General features: G+C 37.6%; 1 protein-coding gene and 1 pseudogene across 1 annotated transcript in view; one reads left to right on the top strand and one right to left on the bottom strand.

The window, feature by feature from the left end:
* Positions 1-24,994, bottom strand: part of NEXMIF (neurite extension and migration factor) — a 209,152-nt gene that overhangs the window by 154,479 nt on the left and 29,679 nt on the right. The gene's annotated exons all lie outside the window — the stretch shown is intronic.
* Positions 5,719-6,221, top strand: LOC102280645 (EP300-interacting inhibitor of differentiation 1-like; annotated as a pseudogene).

Below are 24,994 nucleotides of genomic sequence, written 5' to 3'. Positions count from 1 at the left end.
CCAGTGGGCTCAGTAGTTGTGGCTTGTGGGCTCTAGAACACAGGCTCAATTGTTGTGGCCCATGGGCTCAGTCACTCCAGGGCACATGGGATCCTCCCAGATCAGGGATCAAACCTGTGTCTCCTGCACTGGCAGGCAGACTCCTCTCCACTAAGCCACCAGGGAAGCCCAATTTCCTAGACTTTTAGCAGTAATACGAGATGCCCAAATACATGGAACTATATCAAAGTTGAGTGAATATAAATTAGAAATCTAACATTCTATTCATACTAAGTCAAACAAGTGGAATCAAAATGTCATAAATTTTTTCACTAGGCAAAAATTAATAGATTTTCTAAAATATAATACACATTTTATATATATATACACACACACACACACACACACACACATACACATACACACAAAAGCTTTTCTATGTGCTTGATAAAGGCTTGACAAAAAACAACAACAAAAACAGAGAAATTGGAAAACATAAACTAAATGAAATGGGAGCACTAAATATGAAATAGAAACAGTGAAACAAGCTAGATAAAAGTAAAACATCATCATATAGTATAGTTGTTTTTAAACATGATTGTTCATTAGAAACACATCTGGAGCTTTGGAAGAAAAAAGCAATACTTGGGCATTTATTTGCATTAAAAAAAAATTCCAAGATGCATAAAAATTCTCTTATGCATCTGTATTTTAAAAGTGATTACAATTTTTTCTATTAAATGGTAATTTTAGTGATATATAATTATATTATCCTCTGTTGACCAATCATGATACAGTGGTATTAAGTGTATTCACTTAATTAATAGTAATTAATAACTACATAATCACAATAGTAAAATCACATAAAATATGTAAAATCACATAATCATGTGATAAAAAGATGTTTATCAGTTTTCATAATCAATAGCCAGACCAAGAAAAAAGATAATTACAATTGCAAGCAATAATGGAAATATGTTTAATCTAACAATATAGAATACTTACATACAATTTGGGGAGTTAAGTAGAGTCATGTGGTAAGTGGATGGGCATATATGCAAATACTTCTATTCATCCAGCCAGTCTATGTCTTTTGGTTGGTGCATTTAATCCATTTACAGTTAAGGTAATTATTCATATATATGTTCCTATTACCATTTTCTTAGTTCTTTGGGGTTTATTTTGTGTAGGTCTTTTCTTTCTCTTGTGTTTCCTGCCTGGAGAAGTTCCTTGAGTACATGTTGTAAAGCTGGTTTGGTGGTGCTGAATTCTCTTAATTTTTGCTTGTCTATAAAGCTTTTGATTTCTCTGTCAAATCTGAATGAGAGTCTTGCTGGGAATAGTATTCTTGCTTGTAAGTTCTTCCCTTTCATCTCTTTAAATATGTCCTGCCATTCCCTTCTGGCTTGTAGTGTTTCTGCTGAGAAATCAGCTGATAACATTATGGGAGTTCTCTTGTATATTATTTGTCACTTTTCTTTGTTGCTTTTAATATTTCATGTTAGTTTTTAATTTTTGTCATTTTGATTACCATGTGTCTTAGTATGTTCTTCCTTGGGTCTATCCTGCCTGGGACTCTGCACTTCCTGAACTTAGTTGACTATTTCCTTTTCCATGTTAGGGAAGTTTTCAGCTATTATCTCTTCAAACATTTTCTTGGGTCCTTTCTCTCTTCTTCTTCTGGGACCCCCTATAATGTGAATGTTGGTGCATTTAATGTTGTCCCAGAGGTCTCTCAGGCTGTCTTCATTTTTTTCATTATTTTATCTATATTCTGTTCTGTGGCAGTGATTTCCACCATTCTGTCCTCCCAATTACTTGTCCATTCTTCTGCCTCAAATATTCTGCTATTGATTCCTTCTAGTGTATTGTTTGGAGAAGGCAATGGCACCCCACTCCAGTACTCTTGCCTGGAAAATCCCATGGATGGAGGAGCCTGGTAGGCTGCAGTCCATGGGGTCACGAAGAGTCAGACACAACTGAGGGACTTCACTTTCACTTTTCACTTCATGCATTGGAGAAGGAAATGGCAACCCATTCCAGTGTTCTTGCCTGGAGAATTCCAAGGACGGTGGAGCCTGGTGTGCTGCCATCTATGGGGTCGCACAGTCGGACACGACTGAAGCAACTTAGCAGCAGCAGCAGCAGTGTATTGTTCATCTCTGTTTGTTCTTTAGTTCCTCTATGTCTTTTGGCAAACATTTCTTACATCTTCTCAATATTTGCCTCCATTCTTTTTCTGAGACCCTGGATCATCTTCACTATCATTATTATGAATTCTTTTTCTGGAAGGTTGCCTATCTCCACTTCATTTGGTTGTTTTTCTAGAGTTTTATCTTGTTCCTTCATCTGGGACAAAAACCCTCTGCTTTTTCATTCTGATTAACTTTCTGTGATGTGGTTTTCATTCTAGCTGCTGTTGGATTATGTTTCTTCTTGCTTCTTATGTCTGATCTCTAGTTCATGAGGCTAAGGGGCTTGTATAAGCTTCCTAATTGGAGGGACCGATAGTGGGAAAAACTGAGTCTTACTCTGGTGGGTAGGGCCATGTTCAATAAAACTTTAATCCAATTATTTGCTGATGGATGGGGTTGTGCTCTCTCCCTGTTTGTTGTTTGGCCTGAGGTGTCCCTACCCTGGGGTCTACAGGCTCTACAGTAGGGTTAATGCTGACCTCCAAGGGGACTTATGCCAGGGGCCCCTTCCAGGACTGCTGCTGCCAGGGCCTCCATCCCTGTGGGGAGCCACTGCCAACCCACACCTCCACAGGTGACTCTCCAAAACCAGCAGGTATGTCTCATTCAGTCCCCTGTGGAGTCACTGCTCCTTTCCCCTACATATTGGTGCACACAAGGTTTTGTTTGTGCCCTCCTAGGGTGGAATCTCTGTTTCCCCTAGTCCTGTGGAAGTCCTGAAATCAAATCCCACTGGCCGGCAAAGTCAGATTCTCTGGGGATTCCCAGTCCCTTTGCCAGATCCTCAGGCTGGGAAGCCTGATGTGAGGCCCAGAATCTTCACAACAGTGGGGGAGTGCGGGGACTTCTTTGGTATTATTGTTCTCTAGATTGTGGGTCGCTCACTTCGTGGGTATGGGACTTGATTTTATCATGTTTGCACCTCTCCAACCATCTTGTTGCTGATTCTTCTTTGTCTTTGGACACGGGGTATGTTTTTTTGGTGGATTCCTGCATCCTCCTGTTGATGGTTGTTTCACAGCTAGTTGTGATTTTGGTGCTCTTGCAGGAGAAGATGAGTGCATGTCCTTCTACTCCACAAGGCAGATTCTTAACCACTGGATCACCAAGGAAGCCCCTTGATTACTTTATAACCACAGCCCATATATCTTGTCTCTTGACCTCAATTACAAGTGCTTATTGGCAAGGACACTTTTCAAGGTGGCAGTTTGCACAGTATGTTAACACCTTCTTCATAGATCTTAAAAGACATCCATCTGAACTGAAGGTTATGAGTTAAATAGTAATAATAATAGTAGTAATAAGAATAACACAATATAAAATTAAAATTAGAATACATACTTTATATAAGACACTTGCTGAGCATATAGATTCATCCTATGCATTAAATGACTCTTTAGTGAACTGAATGGTCAGGCAACTCAGTTAGAGGCTTAACTAACACTTCCCCATTCCTCTACCTGAACTGTTCAGTTCTAAGGCTGAATTATTTCCTTGCCTTTAGTCATTGATAACAGCTCATGTCAAGTCTGGACTGCTTATTTATCAATGTTATTCTGCATTCCCATAGACAGAAGCCTTTCCTTCTGAATAACATTCAAAGGTTAGGATTATTCTCTATGTCTTATTTTTCTCCTGTGGTTAAAAAAAAAAAGTGTCATTATTTATTTAAAAATTGATAATTACCTTTAGGGAAACTACTGGTTGGGAATGTAATTAATACAAATGACCTACTCCCCCATGATAAACAAACCAGATCCAAGTCAGCAGACAAAGTCAGATGTTTAATACTGGTCCCATTTCCTCAAAGTACCATGGACTTGAACCACATTAATAATTATATTAGTTTAATGTAGCTGCTATAACAAATTACCACAAAAGAGTGGCATAAAATAACAGCAATTCACTCCCTCACAGTTCAAGAAGTATAAAATCAAGTTGTCACCAGGGCACACTCTCCTTTGGAGGCTCCAGGGGAGAGTCCATTCCTTGCAGCTTCTGGTGGCTAATGCCATTCCTTGGCTTATGGTTGCATCTTTCTCTGCTCCATCTTCACATTTACTTCTCCACATGTCTCTTTTCTTCTGTGTGCTTGTGCTATCTTCCCTTGCTTCTTTCTTGTAAGGACACATGTGATGGCATTTAGGGCCCATCCAGATAATCCAGGGTGATTGCCTCATTTTGAGATTCTTAATTGCATCTACAAAGACTCTTTTTTTCAAATAAGGTAACTTTAACAGGTTCTGGGGATTAAGGGTATTATTAATAAATTATCTTCTTGAGGGGTACCATTTAACCCACTATAATGATCAATGCATGTACACCCATGGCAGATTCATGTTGATGTAAGGCAAAACCAATACAATATTGTAAAGTAATTAGCCTCTAGTTAAAATAAATAAATTTAAATAAAAAAAGAAAGACACAGTCAAAAAAAATAAAGACACATTAAAATCTCATAAAAATTTCAAAATAGCTAAAAAACTAATAAGGAAGATTTTGTTAGAAAAACTGAATATGTAAAAAATAGTAGTGGTTGTTAATATGCTTACCAAGACAATAGAGATAATAGTTGAATATACAAATAGGCACAAAATTTATCTTTTCAGTTACATCTGCCTATAAAGATAGTACAACTAGGAATGTCACCATTTCAAAACAATAAAGATAAGCCTATAAAACTATAGACTTTCAATGAGATATTATCTTGAGAATAAAAGATGCTAGGCATAAGTATGGAAAGCAAGAAGAAGGCAAGGCATCTTTGATCCAGAGATATCTTTAAAAACAAGTGATACTCTCATCCACTTGGGGTTAAGGTAGGGTATCTTCGACCCACCTTGATGATTATGACTCACTAGTACTAATACTTCCATTCCACAGTTCTAATTAGTGTTGCCACTCATTTACTTTTTTTTTTTGAATATTCAGAAAACACAGGAATGTGCTAAATGCTATAGAGCAGTGGTCTTAAAACTGTAGCCTGTATCATGAAGATTTTTCAGTGAATAAGGAAACAATGATAGTTTCAAGGGAATCCACTCGAAGATCTTAAATATCCATCTGTATTCTTTCATAAATCTGAACTGCCTGAGAATCTAAAAAAAAAGGTCTCTAACTATGGGCCCTTCCCCATCTTTACTAAAGAAATGCATACTTCTTACCTGTGCACAAAGTCCCATGGTATAAAAATCTCCAAGGCACTAAATAAAGGAATAATTCCAAATATTGGTGTAGATGCTAAAAAAGTCAATTATTCTATTAACTGGGCAAAACATAGTTTTGCAAGGCAGATAGCATCTAATTCTTTGAGCAAAATTAAAGGAGAATGTTCAGCTTATAAATCATTAAAATAATTTTTGATAATAGACCATTGTAATTTGTGTAAAATAACTTGAAAGGAGATCAAAGAATTGGGTAACAATGATAAACAAAATTTCCATTCCCATTTCATTACACAAGCAAGATTATGATCATTTATATCTAAAAAAACATAAAGAGGTGGAAAACGAACGCCTTGCAGGGAGGTTGAGCTGCTTGCACTATGTCTGATATGAATGAGCTGTCCAAGCTCTATGAGGAGAGCAACGACCTGCAGATGGATGTGATGCCTGGCCAGAGCGACCTTCCACATAAGCGGAGGGAGCCGGAAGCTATCCCCGAACCCCTTCGGAGGAAGGCCCAATGCAGGAGGAGGCAGCCCAGCCAATGAGGGAGCCACAGGGGCCCCGAGGCCTAGCTAGCCGGCCCAGCCCTGGGGAGCAGCCAGGCGAGATCACAGGCACTGATTTCGAGAGCGATGACCATCAGGAAGAGAAGCCGCTCAGTGGTGCGGGCTACAGAGTATCAGCAGCACTTGAAGAAGCCAACAAGATGTTTCTGAGAACCTCCAGAGCCAGAGAAGCAGCTCTGGATGGCGGGTTTCAGATGCATAATGAGAAGACCCCGTTTGATCAATTGGCTTTTATCAAAGAGCTTCTTTCACTTATGGTTGTCAATCATCTGACCAAAGAACTCGGTTGTAGTGAGATTATTGATAGAGAATAGTTAAATGCTGTTAAGAGAGGAGGATGCTGCTTGAGGAGAGAGCCAGCATTCCACTATCTTTTGGGTTCATTCCAAGTAGTTCCATGACAATGAAAAACTTGATTTTTTTTTTTTTTTTTTGCAGAGTATAATAAGGTAGTGACTGCACAGTTAAGAAAAAGGAAGAAAATTGTTAAAGAAAAGTATCTTAGTACTGTTGAATCCTGTTTTGAAGAGTGTCCTGAGACACTTAAGGCTTTGATGTTGTTGTTTATTCAGATTAATTTCTTTGCATTGAGGGAAATATCTTTCATGTTTCACTGTAAGGAATAGCTTTGCAAGAATGTTATGACCAAGACAGACTTCCAGTACAAGAGCCCACTGATATTAATTATATGAGAAAAAGTAACTGATTTATCCACCTTAGGACATGAGATGTCTTTGAGTTATTTGGACTGAAAGAATATTGAGAAAACTTTAAAGATTCAACTTTGTGATCTATCCAAGCTGTGGTTATCAAAGGGTAAATTTTTAGTGTAAAATAAATCTTCTACCAACTATTCTTCAGTATCCCAAAGAATAATAAAGTCCCAAAAGAAGTGTGTGTCATGTGTGCTATATCTTGAAATGTGTTTCCAAGAACAACTGAGATTTTGTTTGTACATGTATCTTGATCATTTTTAAAGTTACTGTAATCTTTAATTCAATAAAAATCATTGCCTTGAACATTTTTAAAAGTCAAAACTTAAGACACCATTAATAAAGTTTCAAATTTAGACAGTAAAATGTACATGAAAGTATAAAGAACACAAACTATTTCAAATATCAGTATATACTAGAGAATTTTCTGTTTCACTTGCTCTTTTTTTCATTTAACTTTACAGACAAAAGACTCTGGTTGAACTTCATAATATAAAAACTGTTAAGTGAAAATTGTCCAGTAAAAGGAAAGCCCTACATCTAAAAAAGACACTATGAACAACCCTTAAAAGTTTTTAATCTGCCAGGAAATCCACTTCAGTATCTGAAGTTTCCCTCTGTCTCCTCCTCTAATTAAGTTTGTTTTTTGGTTATGCACCAGCATTCAAGATAATAAAAGTTTCTTTTTCTGTGTAAAAAATAAAGAAAGAAAGAAAGAAAACTAATGCCAAGCCTGTCATACTCTGGCAATAATTAATACTGATCTATAGGCATGTCAACTAATTAAAAAGGTACTGTCCGTTTCATTTATATGTATTTGCTATAAAAGTTTTACTTTTAATGAAGACTCATTCCAGATGACTTTTAACCTTATGGATTTAGGGTTTCAGGAAAAAAATTCAAGTATATACATGTATACATATAGTTCAATACAGCTTGTGATATAGTACCTTGAGAGGTAAAAGGGAAATAGACATTTAGACAAACAAGGACATCATTGTTCACATTACCAAGGAAAGCTTCATGGAAGTATAGTTCAGTTTTTCAATGCAATTCAGTTAATATCTAGGCATGTATCATTTAGCACATAACAGTAAGTATCAAGGCACCATTGCTTAGTGCTATGTAAGATTTCAAAAGAAACAAAACAAGGTCTCTATCTTCTCAGCATGTATAATTTGGTTAACGAGGATAAGAATAGTAAAGATTTCATTAGTCAGAGGTGAAAGATGAGTAGTTCACAGATGGATAGAATAGTATGGACCTGGGGGGAGGGGAAGAGGCAGAAAAAGGCAAGAACATAACAAATGAAGAACAAATCATCCAAAAGCAGGATACGTGACATTTAACCATTTAGAAGTGTTATAAAACTGAAAGGCTTCAAACTGAAACACCTAATCTGTTAGATCTCTAAAGTACAATGGATATAGTGCTGAAAAACACTAAGTTAAAGCTACAGAAAAAAAAAGCTACAGAATTCTGTTAGATAGCAAATTTGTATTGAATAAACTAAAATTAGATAAGGATTAAAATTAGTTTTAAAAGGCATTTTTACACAAATAAAAAATGGACCAATTATAACCAGATTTTTACTGGTTAAGATAATTTACAAAGGGACAGGTAGGTTATGGTACCATAGGTAAGCAGATTATGGAAGACTCCATACCCAAGGAAGTCATAAGCTTCAGGCCATAAATGTGTGTGCATACTTGGGGGAGGCAGGTAAGACAATGAAGGGTGGAAAAAACATTGGGAGGGCTAGGTTACAGCACTGGCAAATGGTCTGATGTGCTAGAAAATAACCACTTCAAATTAATATTTGGGGAGTGGAATATTCAAGAAGATAACTGAGGGCCAAAGGAATGAAAGTAGAAAGATCTGTCTCATAGACTTTACCATCAAGACAGATTTTTGTTTTAGGAAAGTTATCAGACATTCATAACACTAATTGATTTTCACAAAGAAGTGCATAGATGAGGTCTCTTTGGGAAATGTCTGCTACATTTTGGCTTGGAAAGAAAAGATCTTTGCTAGTGCACCTGGGGTCCTTTATACAAAATTTAATTAACATCTCTTAGAAGGAAAGCTCACTGTGGTCCCCAGCTATTTTGTGAAGCTCCTCACTCAGGTATGCTGTGACAAATTAAACCTGAGCAAATGGTATCTGTCATGTGTTTAGTACCAAAGGGATAGCAGTCAGAAGAGGAAGGAGATAAGTTTGAGATATTAAACTAAAAGAAAGAAACAGGAGAATGCCATTGACTAGGAAGATTCTCCGAATATACCTGAATCCTGAGGGCTACATATCTCTCTTTTTGCTAACTTGATGACTTTTTTGGATCTGGGGTGGGAGGTTTCAGAATGAAGAAATAGAGAGTTTTCTAGGCTACCATTTAAGTCGATCTTTTGAAATATTATTCCTAGAAAAATTACTATGGTCTTCTTTCTTATGAATTTGCAAGCAAATAGGGGGATCCATTTAAGAGACAAAAGAGATATCACAGCTGAATGTAGTACATGAACCTAGAATGGATCCTGAATTAGAAAAAAAAGTAATGAATATTATTGGGTCAATTGACAACATAGAAATACAGAAGATAAAATATTATCTCAATGTTAAGTTTACTGAACTGTGATTATTTAAGAGAATTTTTTTATTCTTTGGAAACATACACTAAAGTAGCTAGGTTAAGGAGACATGATGTATGCAAATTATTCTAAAATGGAAAAAGATTATGCACATACATGAGAAAAAGTGATAAATAAAGTGAGGCAAAATATTAACAATAAGTGAATCTGGATAAAGGATATACAGGTATTCTTTGTATTATTTTTTGCAAAATTTCTATAAACTTGAAATTATTTAAAAGGACTATTCACTTCTCCATCAACAACAGAAAAGTCATATATTGAGGAATTCAAAGTGATATCAGCAGGAATGATAAAGATCTCAGAAAAATCCCTTCCTTCATCCAACCAATGAGATCACTGGCAAACACTGTTATTAATTAAGATTTTTGGAACTTGGAAAATTAACCAAAGGCTTGCAGCAATCCAGGAAGTGTTATTTAAAAAACTAAAAATAGAGTTACCACGCGATCCTTAAATCTCACTCCTGGGTATATATCCAGAGAAAACTATAATTTGAAAAGAAACATGCAGCCCAATGTTCACTGCAGCACTGTTTACAATAGCCAAGACATGGACGCAAACTAAACATTCATCAATAGATGAACAGGCAAAAATGTGGTGTGTATATATATATATATATACACACACACATACATATACATACACACACAAACACACACATATATATATAATGGAATATTACTCAGCCATAAAAAAGAATGAAATAAGATCATCTGCAGTAACATGGATGATCTAGAGATTATCATACTAAGTGAAGTAAGCCACACATAGAAAAACAATATCTTTTTTAAATTACATTTTTCATTTTGTGTTGGATTATAACTGATTAACAGTGCTGTGATAGTTTCAGGTGGACAGCAAAGGGAGACAAATATGATATTGCTTATATGTGGAACCTAAGAAAAAGATACAAATGAACTTATTTACAAAACAGAAATAGACACACAGGCATAGAAAATAATCTTCTGGCTACCAAAGGGGAAAGGGGGAAGGGATAAATTAGGAGGTTGGGATTAACATATACATAGTACTATATATAAAATAGATAAGCAACAAGGACAGGGAACCAAACTTAATATTTTGTAATAACCTATAAGGGAAAAGAATCTGAAAAATAATTATATATGTATATATCACTGTGCTGTATACCTGAAACTAACATAACATTGTAAATCAACTATACTTCAATTTTTTAAAAAAAGAGGTAGAAATGAAAATCCAGCAAACATTTATTCAAGAAAAATGGTTGTATCTTAGTAAGATTGAGATTTGGTAGTTTTTAAATTTTCCCTATTCCCATCCCCATCCCCAACTCCAAACTAGTCTTAAAAACTAGGAGCCCACAATTACAGTGAAAACCAGCAGTCACAGGAGAGTGTAGAATGGGATTGGAGCTTTTTCAAAGCTCCATTTTCAGATAATTACCATTATTTGACTTATTGGTTCCCTGTAATATCCCACTCACAAGCCTTGTTTTTATTTAAGCTGACTGAGATCTCCCCCAGTACAAATGTCCTTTTCCCCAGGGGCATTTGTTGAAAACAATCTGTGGCAGTTGTTTAACATCATAGTTCTCTAAGGCAATGGGTAACACCTGGGGCAAACAATAGGCTAATGAAAAAGCTTAAAAGGAAAATCTGGGGAAATATCTATGGGTGTTTGAACAACTCTGACATATTCCTGGGAATCTCAATGGCCATGTTCATGTATAGAGCTGTGATCATGCCCAGGGCTATGTGCATGCTCAGGAAATACCTGAGAAGGGTCTCAGCTCTCACATCTGGCTGACCTTGAGCCTCTATACAAGCAGGGAGTGAAAGCTAAAGTAAAGATGTCAACTACCTGCTTAAGTGTTGAAGACATGCCCCCAACACACACAAAGAGCCCCTTAGCAAAGACTGGGAGATTTACTGGTTCCAAGTAGCAACCTAGACATCCATCAACAGATGAATGGATAAAGAAGTGGTGGTACATATATACAATGGAATATTACCCAGTCATAAAAAAGGGATGAAATTGAGTCAGTTATAGTGATGTGGATGAACCTACAGCCTGTCATACAGAGTGAAGTATGTCAGAAAGAGAAAAACAAATGTCATATATTAATGCATATATATGGAATCTAGAAAAATGGTACTGATGAACCTATTTGCAGGGGAATAATAGAGACACAGATATAGAGAATGAACTTGTGGACACATTGGGGTAAAAAGAGGGTGGGACAAACTGAAAAAGCAGCATTGACATATGTATACTACAATGTGTAAAATAGATAGCTAGTGGGAAGCTGCTAGAAAGCATAGGGAGCTCAGCTCAGGGCTCTGTGATGACCCAGAGGTGTGGAATGGCAGGGATGGGAAGGAGACTCAAGATAGAGAGGATGTGTGTATACATATGGCTGGTTCACACTGTTGTACAGCAGAAATTAACACAACATTGTAAAGCAATTTTATTCCAATAAAAAAAATTTTTTTAAGGAAATCTCAGTCTAATCATTAGCTCAGCATTAAGCTAGCCAATCAGAGACTTAAGTGCCCAAGTACAAAAAAGAATACAGACTCTACAGATTAATTCAGAAAATAAACAACTACAACAAACCCTGAGAAGGTAGTAGAGGATATGATTTCCAGATATGCCACTGTTACTTAAAACATCCAGTTTCAACAACAACAAAAAAATCATTACCAAAAGCCAAGAAAGTATGACCCATACACAGGATAAAAAGTAAAGCAATCAATAGAAACTGTTCCTGAGGCAGCTCAAATGTTGAATTTACTAGACTTTAAATTGGTTACTAAAAGTATTTTTCATGAACTAAAGTAAATAATATCTAAACAACTAAAGGAAAGTATGAGAACAATATCTCACCAAATAGAGAATGTCAATATAGACATAAAAATTATGAAATGAACCAAACAGAAATTCTGAAACTGAAAACTAAAAATGAAATGTAAAGTTCACTAGAAGAGCAAGATTGCACATTTGAGCAAGCAGAAGAAAGAATCAATGAACTTACCGCTGCTGCTAAGTTGCTTCAGTCGTGTCCAACTCTGTGTGACCCCATAGATGGCAGCACACTAGGCTCCCTCATCCCTGGGATTCTCCAGGCAAAAACACTGGAGTGGGTTGCCATTTCCTTCTCCAATGCATGAAAGTGAAAAGTGAAAGTGAAGTTGCTCAGTCATGTCCAACTCTTAGCGATCCCATGGACCACAGCCTACAGGCTTCTCTGTCCATGGGATTTTCCAGGCAAGAGTACTAGAGTGGGGTGCAATTGCCTACTCTGCAATGAACTTGAAAATAGGTTAATTTTTGATTAACATGTCTAAGGAAAAGAAAGATCAAAAAATGAAGAAAAATGAACAGAGCCTTACAGACCTGAGAGACACCAATATACACATGATGGGAGCCCCAGAAGAAAAGACAGTACAAAGGGGGCAGAGAGAATATTTGAAGAAATATTGGCCAAAATCTTTCCAAATTTGATGAGAAACGTTAATCAACACATCCAAAAAGCTCACAAATTCCAAGTAGGATAGACCCAAAGAGCTCTGCAGCTAGACATATTATATACCTATGATAAATTCATCAGGATTATTTTATTTAAATGCTGGCATAGAAATGGGAGGGAAAAGGCTAGTGAGAAAAAAGGGAAGAGAAAATCCAGGGGAAAAAAGTTAGAATTTTATATGATTGTTTATCACTCAAAGATCAGGGCTGTAGTATTTAGTATGTGAAAAAATCAGGGAAGTAAATTTCAGGAAAGCCATATAAAGAATATACAGTAAAGAACACTCCCATTTCAAGAATGTAGTGGCGTTTAGAATAGTGGTCTGATATTGAGCCATTGCTGAACATTGGTCATAATATCTATAGACTACATAATTGAACTATTGGTCATCCATAGTTGTTCCCCTTGCACAATTATTGGATATTTCATCTTCTTTTTAATCCCACTCTGACTTCCCATAATCTAATGACATGTAGGTGAAGCTCATTTTTTTTAAAAAAACTACAATAATATATTATAAAACTCAACAGAAAAAACATGTAAATCATATGATAATTGGGATTACTTGTTCTATCACTTTTCTCCTTTGTCATAGATAATAGAGAAACAACCACATATTGATATTCAAATGGATTCTCTTTTATCAAACCAAGAAAATATCTTCAACATTATGCATCACCGTTGAACTGTATCATATATGTTAATGGCTGAAGGCTCAACTACAACTCCTGACCTTCAGGAACTTAAGTGCCCTCCCAATGCAGAAACCCCACACAAACTCAGAGGGGCAGCAAAGGAGGAAGAACAGAAATCAAACATAACTTCCCAAGGAAGTCCACAGACTAAACTCCCACTTCCATCAGCAGAACTCAGAATTCAGCATTGTGCCATCTGTGAATCTCATCTGACATAATGAAGATGGCCTAAGAGAAGAGAAAAAGAGGGAAACTGAAAAGGGCCAGGTTTCCAGGACTTTCCAACACTTGCTCTTGGTACAACATTTGGTCATTCCCAGAGCCCCATCCCTGTGTTACAAATCTTAGCCTTTTGCACACTGTAGGTAGAGGTTTTACAAGAATTTGCAATCCCTTCAGGGCTACACTAAAGGAATTCTTACTCCAGTCTTTGTTTCTACTCAAACATCAGCACTGTGGTAAAGCCTAAAAGAATGAGCTTCATTCCTTACCTATAATGTCAAAATTGAAAAGGTTAATCACCATTAGTCAATGGAAATAAGGAGCAGATAGGAACTTATCTATCACACAAATGAAAGGGTTCTGAATTGAAGCCCACATACAAAATGACAAACACATACCCAGATGCTCTGGCATCCCTTCTGTACACCAAATGGCTGCACTCCTTCCTCCAATGTGCACTGCTCTCTCCTTGGATCCTGCGTGTGCACAACTGCAGTGCATGGGTTCATCACAGTATCTTTTTATGTGTAAGACTGTTGGGGGAAAGCCTAGGCAATCATCACAAGTGCCACCCCCCACTTTTCCTCTCAGCTCAATCTAAGAGAAAGAATCCAATCTTTCCTAAAATCCCAGGAGCACCTCTTAAGACAGCTTCTAGGCACTTCCAGCCAGATTTGTATCCTAAAACTGACAGCAGCCCCTGATGCCTGCTCTACAAGTAGGAATTGAGGCATATGAAGTCTGGGAATCACTAGTCAGAAGTGAGACAGAGACAAAGAGACATATCCAGGCAAGCATTGGCAGGTAATTCTGGTCCTCAGCTGTGCACTGTATCTACAAACCCAGAGGAACCCAGTACCTCAAGTGAATGTCCCTTTAAGTTCAACATGATGCACACTCATTTCTTCACAGTATAGTGATACTATTCAGGTGCTCTGAGAGTCTTTCCTATATTTACTTCCATGGATAATCGCCAACATACACACATGTATAGTACATGTGTGTCTGCATGCACATACACAAAGAGAAAGACAAACAGCAAGTACCGGGGGAAAAAGCAGAGACCAAATCAAAACAACTTCTATCAGACCCAGGCTCTTCACCTAGATTAGAGTTTCTCAAGATGGCCACTGCTAATATCATGAGCCAGATAATCTTTTGTCATGGGAAGGGGGAGTGGGTGGCAATGGCAAGGCTCTCTCATCAATTGTATAAGGTTTAGAAGCATCCCTGCCCTGTTCCCATTAGATGCCAGTAGCAACCCCTCCACCAAGTTATGACCAGAAATGTCTTGAGACATTGCTAAATGTCTGAAATGGCAAATTTTTCCTCTTGAAGATCACCAACTTAGACCAAAAGGGTTTGCCCAGCATGGCTCCAACCAGTGCACAAATTGCCACATTACAAAAATATATGCAGGATTAACTAGTCAATACTTTTAGCAGAGTCAGGGAGGTTAGAGATTTTCATAACCAGAAGTCCCTTTCAACAAAAAGAAAGTATCCCTGCCACCTAGTAATGAGCATCCTCTATGACAGCCTATTCTAAGATTGTCTTGGCTTTCTTCTGACAACTTCCCACATAGTGTTCAAGCACCAAGTGACCCAGTGGGCCTCTCCACATGTGGTTTCCTGCCAAATAATTTTCCACAATTGCTCTGTCATCAAATTTTCATATTTGTCAAGCAAATTCATATAGATGTGAATATATATATATATATATATATATTTCCATTTCCAAAAATAACAGGAAAGGAATTAGACTAGAGAACTGATGGGCTTCTGGTTCAACACGGTGGAGAAGAAAGACGTGGTCCTCCTGTGAGAACAACAAAAATCACAACTAGCTGTTGAATAACATAAACAGGAGGACACTGGAACCCACCAAAAAAATATATCCCATGTCCAAAGACAAAGAAGCTGCAATGAGATGGTATGAGGGGTGCAATCATAATAAATCATATCCCATACACACCAGGTGGGTGATGCACAAGCTAGAGAACAATAATATCAAGAAAGTTCTCTCACTATTGTGAAGGTTCTGAGCCCCACGTCAGGCTTCCCAGCCTGGGGAACCAGCAAAGGGCCTGAGAACTCTCCAGGGAATCTGACTTTGCAGGCCAGTGGGATTTGATTTCAGGACTTCTACAGGACTGGGGGACACAGAAACTCCACTCTAGGAGGGCACTAACAAAATCATGAGTGGACAAAGACCAGGAGAAAGGAGCAGTGACCCACAGGACACTGAACCAGACCTACCTACAAGTTTTGAAGGGTCTCTTGTGGAGGCATGGGTCAGCAGTGGCTCCCCATGGGATGGAGGAACTGGCATCAGCAGTTCTGGAAGGGGCCCCTTGGTGTAAGTCCTCTTGCAGGTCACCATTAACCTTTCTATAGATCTGGCAGACTCCAGGGTTGGGTTACCTCAGGCCAAACAACTAACATGGAGGGAGCACAACCCCATCCATCAGCAGATAACTGGATTAGAGCTTTACTGAGCCCTGCCCAGTTTTTCCCACCATCAGTCCCTCCCATCAGAAAGCTTACAGAAGGCTCTTAGCTTCATCCACCAGAAGGCAGACAGAAGCAAGAAGAAACACAATCCAACAGCAGCTAGAATGAAAACTACATCACAGAAAGTTAATTAGAATGAAAAAGCAGAGAGTTATATCCAGATGAAAGGACAAGATAAAACCCCAGAAAAACACCAAGTGAAGTGAAGATAGGCAACCTTCCAGAAAAAGAATTCGTAATAATGATAATGAAGATGATCCAGGGTCTCAGAAAAAGAATGGAGGCAAACATTGAGAAGATGCAAGAAATATTGCCAAAGACCTACAGGAACTAAAAGAACAAACAAACAGAGATGAACAATACACAGGAAGGAATCAATAGCAGAATAATTGAGGCAGAAGAATCGACAAGTACCTGGGAGGAGAGAATGGTGGAAATCACTGCTGCAAAACAGATTATAGACAAAAGAATGAAAAAAAAATGAAGACAGTCTAAGAGACCTCTGGGACAACATTAAACGCACCAACATTTGCATTATAGGGGTCCCAGAAGGAGAAAAGAGAGAAAAAGGATTCGAGAAAATGTTTGAAAAGATAATAGCTGAAAACTTACCTAACATGGGAAAAGAAATAGTCTACCAGGTCCAGGAAGCACAGAGAGTCCCAAGCAGGATAAACCCAAGGAGGAACACACCAAGACACATAATAATCCAACTGACAAAAATTAAAGACAGAGATAAAATACTAAAAGCAACACAGGAAAAATGACAAATAACATACAAGGGAACTCCCATAATGTTATCAGCTGATAATCATTCTGATTTTTCAACAGAAACTCTACAAGCCAGAGGGAATGAATGGCAGGATATATTTAAAGTGATGAAAGGGAAGAACCTACAACCAAGAATACTCTACCCAGCAAAACTCTTGTTCAGATTTGACAGAGAATTCAAAAGCTTTCCAGACAAGCAAAAGTTAAGAGAATTCAGCACCACTAAACCAGCTTTACAACAAATGGTAAAAGAACTTCTCTAGGCAGGAATCAAGACAAGGAAATGATCTTACCCAAAATAAACCCGAAACAATTAAGAAGAAAAAAAAAATTTTAATTCATAAAAAAGAAGATGGTAATAGGATCATATTATGGATAATTACCTTAACTATAAATGCATTAAATGCACCAACCAAAAGACATAAATTGGCTGGGTGTGGAGAAAAGGGAACCCTCTTACACTGTTGGTGGGAATGCAAACTAGTACAGCCACTATGGAGAAGAGTGTGGAGATTTCTTAAAAAACTGGAAATAGAACTGCCTTATGATCCAGCAATCCCACTGCTGGGCATACACACTGAGGAAACCAGAATTGAAAGAGACACGTGTACCTCAGTGTTCATCACAGCACTGTTTATAATAGCCAGGACATGGAAGCAACCTAGATGTCCATCAGCAGATGAATGGATAAGAAAGCTGTGGTACATATACACAATGGAGTATTACTCAGCCATTAAAAAGAATACATTTGAATTAGTTCTAATGAGGTGGATGAAACTGGAGCCTATTATACAGAGTGAAGCAAGCCAGAAAGAAAAACACCAATACAGTATACTACCACATATATATGGAATTTAGAAAGATGGTAACGACAACCCTGTATGCGAGACAGCAAAAGAGACACAGATGTATAGAACAGTCTTTTGGACTCTGTGGGGGGGGGATGATTTGGGAGAATGACATTAAAACATGTATAATATCATATAAGAAACGAATCGCCAGTCCAGGTTCGATGCAGGATACAGGAAGCTTGGAGCTGGTGCACTGGGATGACCCAGAGGGATGGGATGGGGAGGGAGGTGGGAGGGGGGTTCAGGATGGGGAACACGTGTACACCCGTGGTGGATGCATGTTGATGTATGGCAAAACCAATACAATATTGTAAAGTAAAAAAAAATAAATAAATAAAAAAATAAAATAAAATCACAGGGGGGAAAAAAAAACTAAATTAGGATCCTGAGAGAATCTGAAAAAAAAAATTCATAAAAAAAAGAAGATGGTAATAGGATCATATATATGGATAATTACCTTAACTGTAAATGCATTAAATGCACCAACCAAAAGACATAAATTGGCTGGGTGGATGAGAATGGTTGTATGTATGCACTTCCACTTACCACATCACTCTACTTAACCCCCTAAATTGTATGTAATTATTTTATACCATTAGGTTAAATATGTTTCCATTATGGCTTGCAGTTATAATTATCTATTTTTTTTTTTTTTGGTCTAGCTATTGATTGTGAAAATGATAAACATCTCTTACTATTGTGATTATGTAACTCTTATTCACTTAATACCATTGTATCAGGATTGGTCAACAGAAGATAATAGAATTCTATATCACTAAAAATAATTATTTAATAGAAAAACTTGTAATCACTTTTTAAAATCCAGATGCATAAGAGAATTATCTTGGAATTTTTTGAATAATGCAAATAAATACCCAAGTATTGCTTTTTTCCTCCAAGGCTCCAGATATATTTCTAATGGGCAATCATGTTTAAAAACAACTGGACTATATGATGATGTTTTACTTTCATCTAGTTTGTTTCACTTTTTCTACTTCATATTCAGTGCTCCCATTTCATCTAGTTTATGTTTTCCAATTTCTCTATCTCTTTTTTGTTGTTTTTGTTCTTTCTCAAGCCTTTATCAAGCATAATAGAAAAGCCTTTGCATACACATATGTATTATACATAATATGCGTATTTTAGAAAGTTATGAGTTTTTACCTAGCAATAAAATTCATAACATTTTTATTCCACTTGTTTGACTTAGCATGAACAGAATGCTAGATTTCTAATTTATATTCACTCAAAACTTTGACATAATTCTATGTATTCTGGCACTTAGTATTACTGCTAAAATTCATCTTAGTGATTTAAAAAAAATTGAATGAGGCTTGAAACTTCTAATTCTGAGAATATAAAGAAATACTATGCTGTAAAAACTAGAAAATGAACACGTGATACAGTATTATTAACTAAAGTACAGGTTTTGTTCAAATTTCATGAAAAAAGATTCTTTAAAAGAAATTTCTAGCTATTAAAATGGACTGAGCTGATAGTTGCACTTCTCTGTAAATATACTAACAGCCACTGTATACTTTAAATGACTGACTGGTATGGTATGTGTTTTATATCTAAATGAAGCTTTTTAGAAAAAAGAACTGATGATGAGTTAAGTGTAGTGGAGCTTATTTATCTAAAAAACATTACTGGCTCTATCTTCAGCTAGCTGTTCGGTCATGAACTAGAATGGGCTAATAATCCACGCTCTGCTTATCTACTGAGGTGTAGAGAGGATCAAATGAGATAATGAATGTGAAAGTACCTTGAAAATACAAAGCCCCATACAATTATGTTTATTATTTCCACTAATTTCCAGGTTTGCAAAACTGAGAGGAAGAAATAAGCTCTCATGAGGTAGGATTGGATATTCTAATTCCCAGGGCCATAGTGGAAAGGTAGAAAAGAATGGGATGGGAAAACAACTTATTGGGCTTTGAAAATGAAATCCACAGTGAGATGGATGTATGCCAAGTACTAACATCAGATGGTAAAAGATTTCCTGTAGTTAGGGCACAGAAATTTTAAATATCAAATGGGCATGGGAAGCAAAATTATAAAGGAAACATCATTTTACTTAAAACTTTAAGTCCTCTAAATTTCAAAAATCATTCTCTCTCAAACTGTGTGCCTCGAAACACAAGTATTTCTCAAAATATGAATACTAATAGATGTTTTCAGCAAATGAGTTTAGGAGAAGTTTCAACTATAGAGTCACAGTATACATAAACACAAAGACTGGAAAGATATGTAGTAAAGAGATTGTTCTATTTTGTTTAACCCATTATATCCTTTAACATATCTGACCTGAGAACCCTATCTCTAAATCTATCTTTCTTTCTTTCTGTCTCTTTGTCAAGATCAGACTGAGAAATGTAACACTCAAAGGATTTCAGAATCAAAATGGACTAGAAAGAAAGTGAGTCAGTAAAGTGATTGCTGAGCATACATGTGAAAGCATGTATAAAAATACAAGCCAGAATGATGAATCCATCTTCCCAGAGCACTGATCAAATTTTTCCTAAGGTAGCACATCTAGTTCTGGGCTCCCAAAGGCCATGAAAAAGACAGAGCTAAAAAAGACGACGAATGTGATGAAATTCATTAAAAGAATGAGTTGAAAGATCTAAGTTATGTACAAATCAGAGACAGCAGAAGGATAACAATAAGAACTGAGGGAGCAACAAGGAGTGTTCAATGTACAGCTATAACCAAAGACACACTGCTCTTGAGTCTGCTTTAGTTTCCTTCTCACTGTCTGCCTGCTGCAGGTCCTTTCTGACTCAATTTTTCTCTTCTTCTACCAAAGGTGGACTCAGTTTCCTCCTCTGTTCCTCAGCTCACTATACTACACATTCAAGTTCTTGTCCCATAGCTTCCTGCCCCCATCTAAGTGCATGCCAGATGACTTGATCCAATCCTAGGTCTTAGATCCTAGACCTACATGTCTTTCCTGTACTTCACAGGAGAGGTATATGTTGCATGTGAGGAAGATATTCCTAACAGAGTAGGTATAGGATATAGGGTTTCATGAACAGTATTAAAAGTGAATACCCATCTACCTTTTTAATTAGGTGCAATTTTATTTTGAGGAAAGAACACAAACTATAGAAGAATAGAAGCCAAGCGAGACCAAGAAAATCCAGAATCTACATTTTACAGCAGTTGGAAATTGGCAACTAGCCTGAAAAAAACATGAGTGGAGTCAAATGCAGGAACTCTAAAGAGTCCCAGACAAACATTAAAAAGGGAAACCCCAATATTAAATAATGTGGCTGTTCCTGAAAACGCATCAGTTGAATTATGTACATGTTCACAAACTTATTCTTGATTACTAGGTTAGAAAGACATTTTATTCCTTTTCCAAAAATTCTCAACAGAACCTCCAGCCACAAGGACAAACTCATCTTCCATTGCAACATTTGAGGATTTCCAAATTTGGAAACTAAATGTTCAACTCTTTCAGGCCATATGGCAGAGGGACAGTGACTGAATACTCAGTGGCTAACTGTGAAGCCACAAGAGATGGTGAGAAATGTGGCCATAGCCAGCTTTTTAAGCTTTGACCCTGCTTGCCAGACCAAAGAGCAGCACAGGGTAGGGGAACAAGCCAAACAGTGGCAAATCTATACACCGAAACTGAATCTTGCAGTATCCTTTCTGCCAGAGCCACAAAGTAAATAAGGAGAGAGGAAAAAAAAATCCCTTTCTCAAAACAGACCTAGAGTGGGTGTGTGGCTTCAATCCGACAGTCTCATTTTACTTCAGTGCTTTTGGGCAGAGTGGGGAGGAAGAAAGGAGAGAGAGGAGGAGGTGAGAGAAAAAACACAGCCATTTTTGTAAATTAAATTTCAGAATCTTTTCATTATGCAGCTTCAACTCATTGAGTTTTTTTCCCTTCCAGCCCCCTCTTCCTCCTTCCTTAAAACTCTTGCTCCATTCACTACCCACTCCTTCATGAACACACACACACACACGTACACGCACACATAGTGTTGCCCTTGATATGAATCAAAGCAGACAGAGCAGCTCTGCCTCAGTACTTACCTCTGTAACCAGGGATGTAAACAATATTCAGGAGGTTTTTTGGCCTTTAGAAGGGTTTTAACAATAATGGTGCATTTCCACTTTTACTTAGAAAAAGCTGAAAGGAAACTAAAAGGTTTAATAGGTACAAATATTGTACTTCTACTACATCAGTAAATAATGCCAACATGGAAGAATGGCAGTGTGTGGCAACATACTGAATGATGCTGTTTCTGGTAATCCTCCAGCAAAAGCCTTTGTGAAGTTTTACGCTGTTAATCACATTAAATTGACCTCTGAGGGCCAGGACATAATGTTCTATTATTGTTGTGTGTTTGTTTGTTTTTACTATTTAATAGCTCTCATTTTAAAGCTTAAGCTTAACTTAAATAGGGGATGATGCAGGAAAAAAACAAGCAATTCAAAGTTTGACTTGATGAATCTGTCCAGGAAACAGTATGACATTTGGACACAGATGCTTAGGTCTCTGGCCAAAGAGAAATTATTGATGTGACGCATAAGACTGGGGAGTCTAGGGAGTCTAGGGCTTCCATTTTGAATTAATCAAGCTGTGTTCTTTAGACATTTGATTAATTTATTCTAATTCTCAAAAATGGCTGCTGTTCCCCTCACCTTCCAAAGCCCAACCTGGAGTGACATGGTGAAGAATAGCACAGAAACCTGCATGTTCACAAGCTGGGCTAGTACAAAACATTTCCCCAGGGTCAGCAACACTTGCATGTACAAGGAGCTATTTTGAGGGAAGTTTTACTAAGTCCTAAATGTGTATTTTTTTTTCTCAGAAATTCTATGAAGCAAAATTAGTTGACTGGGCCATAGGCCATAAAACCTAATTAGTTCTGTAAGGTTGTTTAATGTTTAAGCCTAACCATCAGTAGACAGCCATACCAAAGAGGTTTTCAGATTTCAAAGCCTCAATGCAGAGGGACAAAAGCTAAACATAAGATAGAAAGGAATCAATTTTTCTTTTAACTTGGGCACCAGGGGAAAACAAAATCCTGAGGAGGGAAAAGAGAAATTGGTTACAAGGCTTTCAGGATTCCACAGGGCTCTGCGGAATTAACCGAAGATCTTACACAGGACTAACAAAACATCTACATTTTTCTTTCTGGGCACTCAGGTTACTGTGCACATAGTATATTCTTCATCCTCTTCATAGCCTATTAAAATAGGAGAAGTAGGTATTCTCCACCACCCTAATATACCTTAGAGGGTTTGTCCTCCTGTCAGAGTCTCCAGAGTTTTACTACTGAGTGATACAGATGCATACTGCATAAGCAGAATTGAAGTGCTGCCTCTAATTCAGCTTCATCAAAGCTTAAATCCACAGAACAATGATCAACTTTGCATTTATTTTCCAACATCAGCCACCTCATTTGAATGACACTACTTTAATGACAATAAATGTTGCATGGGCACCATGAAGTGAGAAATATCACCCTGAATTAATACCCCATCTGCCTGCCATCTCACTAAGATCCTGAGGCATGTTTCAAAGCAAGCATAGGAGAATTTATACCTAATCAAAATCATAGGGGAAATGGAATGTCAGAGACAGAATTTAGTTTCTTTTTTAGAATTAGAGTATTTGTGAGGTGTCAGACTACTCTGTCCACCAGATTTGCTGAGGAGGGAGGGTAGAAGAGGAGAGGGAAAAGGAGAGAATATACATATAGTTTTTATTTTATTATAAAATAATTTTTATATATGGTGATTTAGGTGTCAAGGAAGTATTAGAAAGTGGACTGATTTTTGCCCCTACATTTTTCTGTTTTTCCCCTACATGTCTAAGCATTGCACTGCTCTTCTGTTGGAATCAGAAATATATATAGAGAGAGAAAGAGAGAGAGCTTCCCTGGTGGCTCAGCCGGTAAAGAATCTGCCTGCAATGCAGGTGACCCAGGTTCAATCCCTGGGTTGGGAAGATCTTCTGGAGAAGGGAATGTCAACCCATTCCAGTATTCTTGCCTGGAAAATTACATGGACAGAGGAGCCTGGCAGGCTATAGTTCATGGGGTCACAGAGTCGGATATGACTGAGTGACTAACAACAACATTAATACACATGTATGTGTGGATGTGAGAGTTGGACTGTGAAGAAGGCTGAGTGCCAAAGAATTGATGCTTTTGAACTGTGGTGTTGGAGAAGACTCTTGAGAGTCCCTTGGACTGCAAGGAGATCCAACCAGTCCATTCTGAAGGAGATCAGCCCTGGGATTTCCTTGGAAGGAATGACGCTAAAGCTGAAACTCCAGTACTTTGGCCACCTCATGCAAAGAGCTGACTCATTGGAAAAGACTCTGATGCTGGGAGGGATTGGGGGCAGGAGGAGAAGGGGACGACAGAGGATGAGATGGCTGGATGGCATCACTGACTCGATGGACGTGAGTCTCAGTGAACTCCGGGTGTTGGTGATGGACAGGGAGGCCTGGCGTGCTGTGACTCATGGGGTCGCAAAGAGTCGGACACGACTGAGCGACTGATCTGATCTGATGTGTATTTTGGGAGAAGTGACAGTGAACAGTGGAAGGATGAAGAAACAAGAGTCCAAATCAAAGGGCTTGGCTTTTTAAAAAGTTTAGTATCTATCTTTACCATTGAGTTCTAAATCCTCAGGCTGCAAAACAAACGGAAGAATAACAATCTAAAAGTTTTCTTGTTTCTCACCCTCACATTTTTTTTTAAAAGACTTAAAGCACTCATCTAATGAGGGAGCTAAGACTTATACAGACTATCTTATGTGTGGCCTTAAAGTCACAGCTAAGCAAGCCATTTTGTTCTATGTAGCAACATTATTACACTTAATCTTGTGCATTCAACAAACACAGAGAGAGAGAAGAGATGAGAGAATGAGGAGATATGGCACCCAAGATGGAAGTGGGAATACTGGGTTCAGATAAGTTGGAAGATTTTAAATTTATCCAGCACCCATGTACACATAATCAGATAACATCTATGGATGGTGTGGAAGCTTTTCCTCGAAGTCTTAACTTAGGCTCATCAGACCCTTTGCAAATATTCATATCTCCTACATTTATTCAAAGTTGCCCAGCCACCAGGGTCAGTCAGGGCCATGTGGACCTGGAGTCATTACCTGGCTCTGTCATTAACTT

Source organism: Bos mutus, chromosome X, assembly GCF_027580195.1.
Source record: "Bos mutus isolate GX-2022 chromosome X, NWIPB_WYAK_1.1, whole genome shotgun sequence".
NCBI classification, from domain to species: domain Eukaryota; kingdom Metazoa; phylum Chordata; class Mammalia; order Artiodactyla; family Bovidae; genus Bos; species Bos mutus.
The sequence above is the reverse complement of the archived record's forward strand: the minus strand, read 5'-3'. Positions and strand labels throughout refer to the sequence as shown.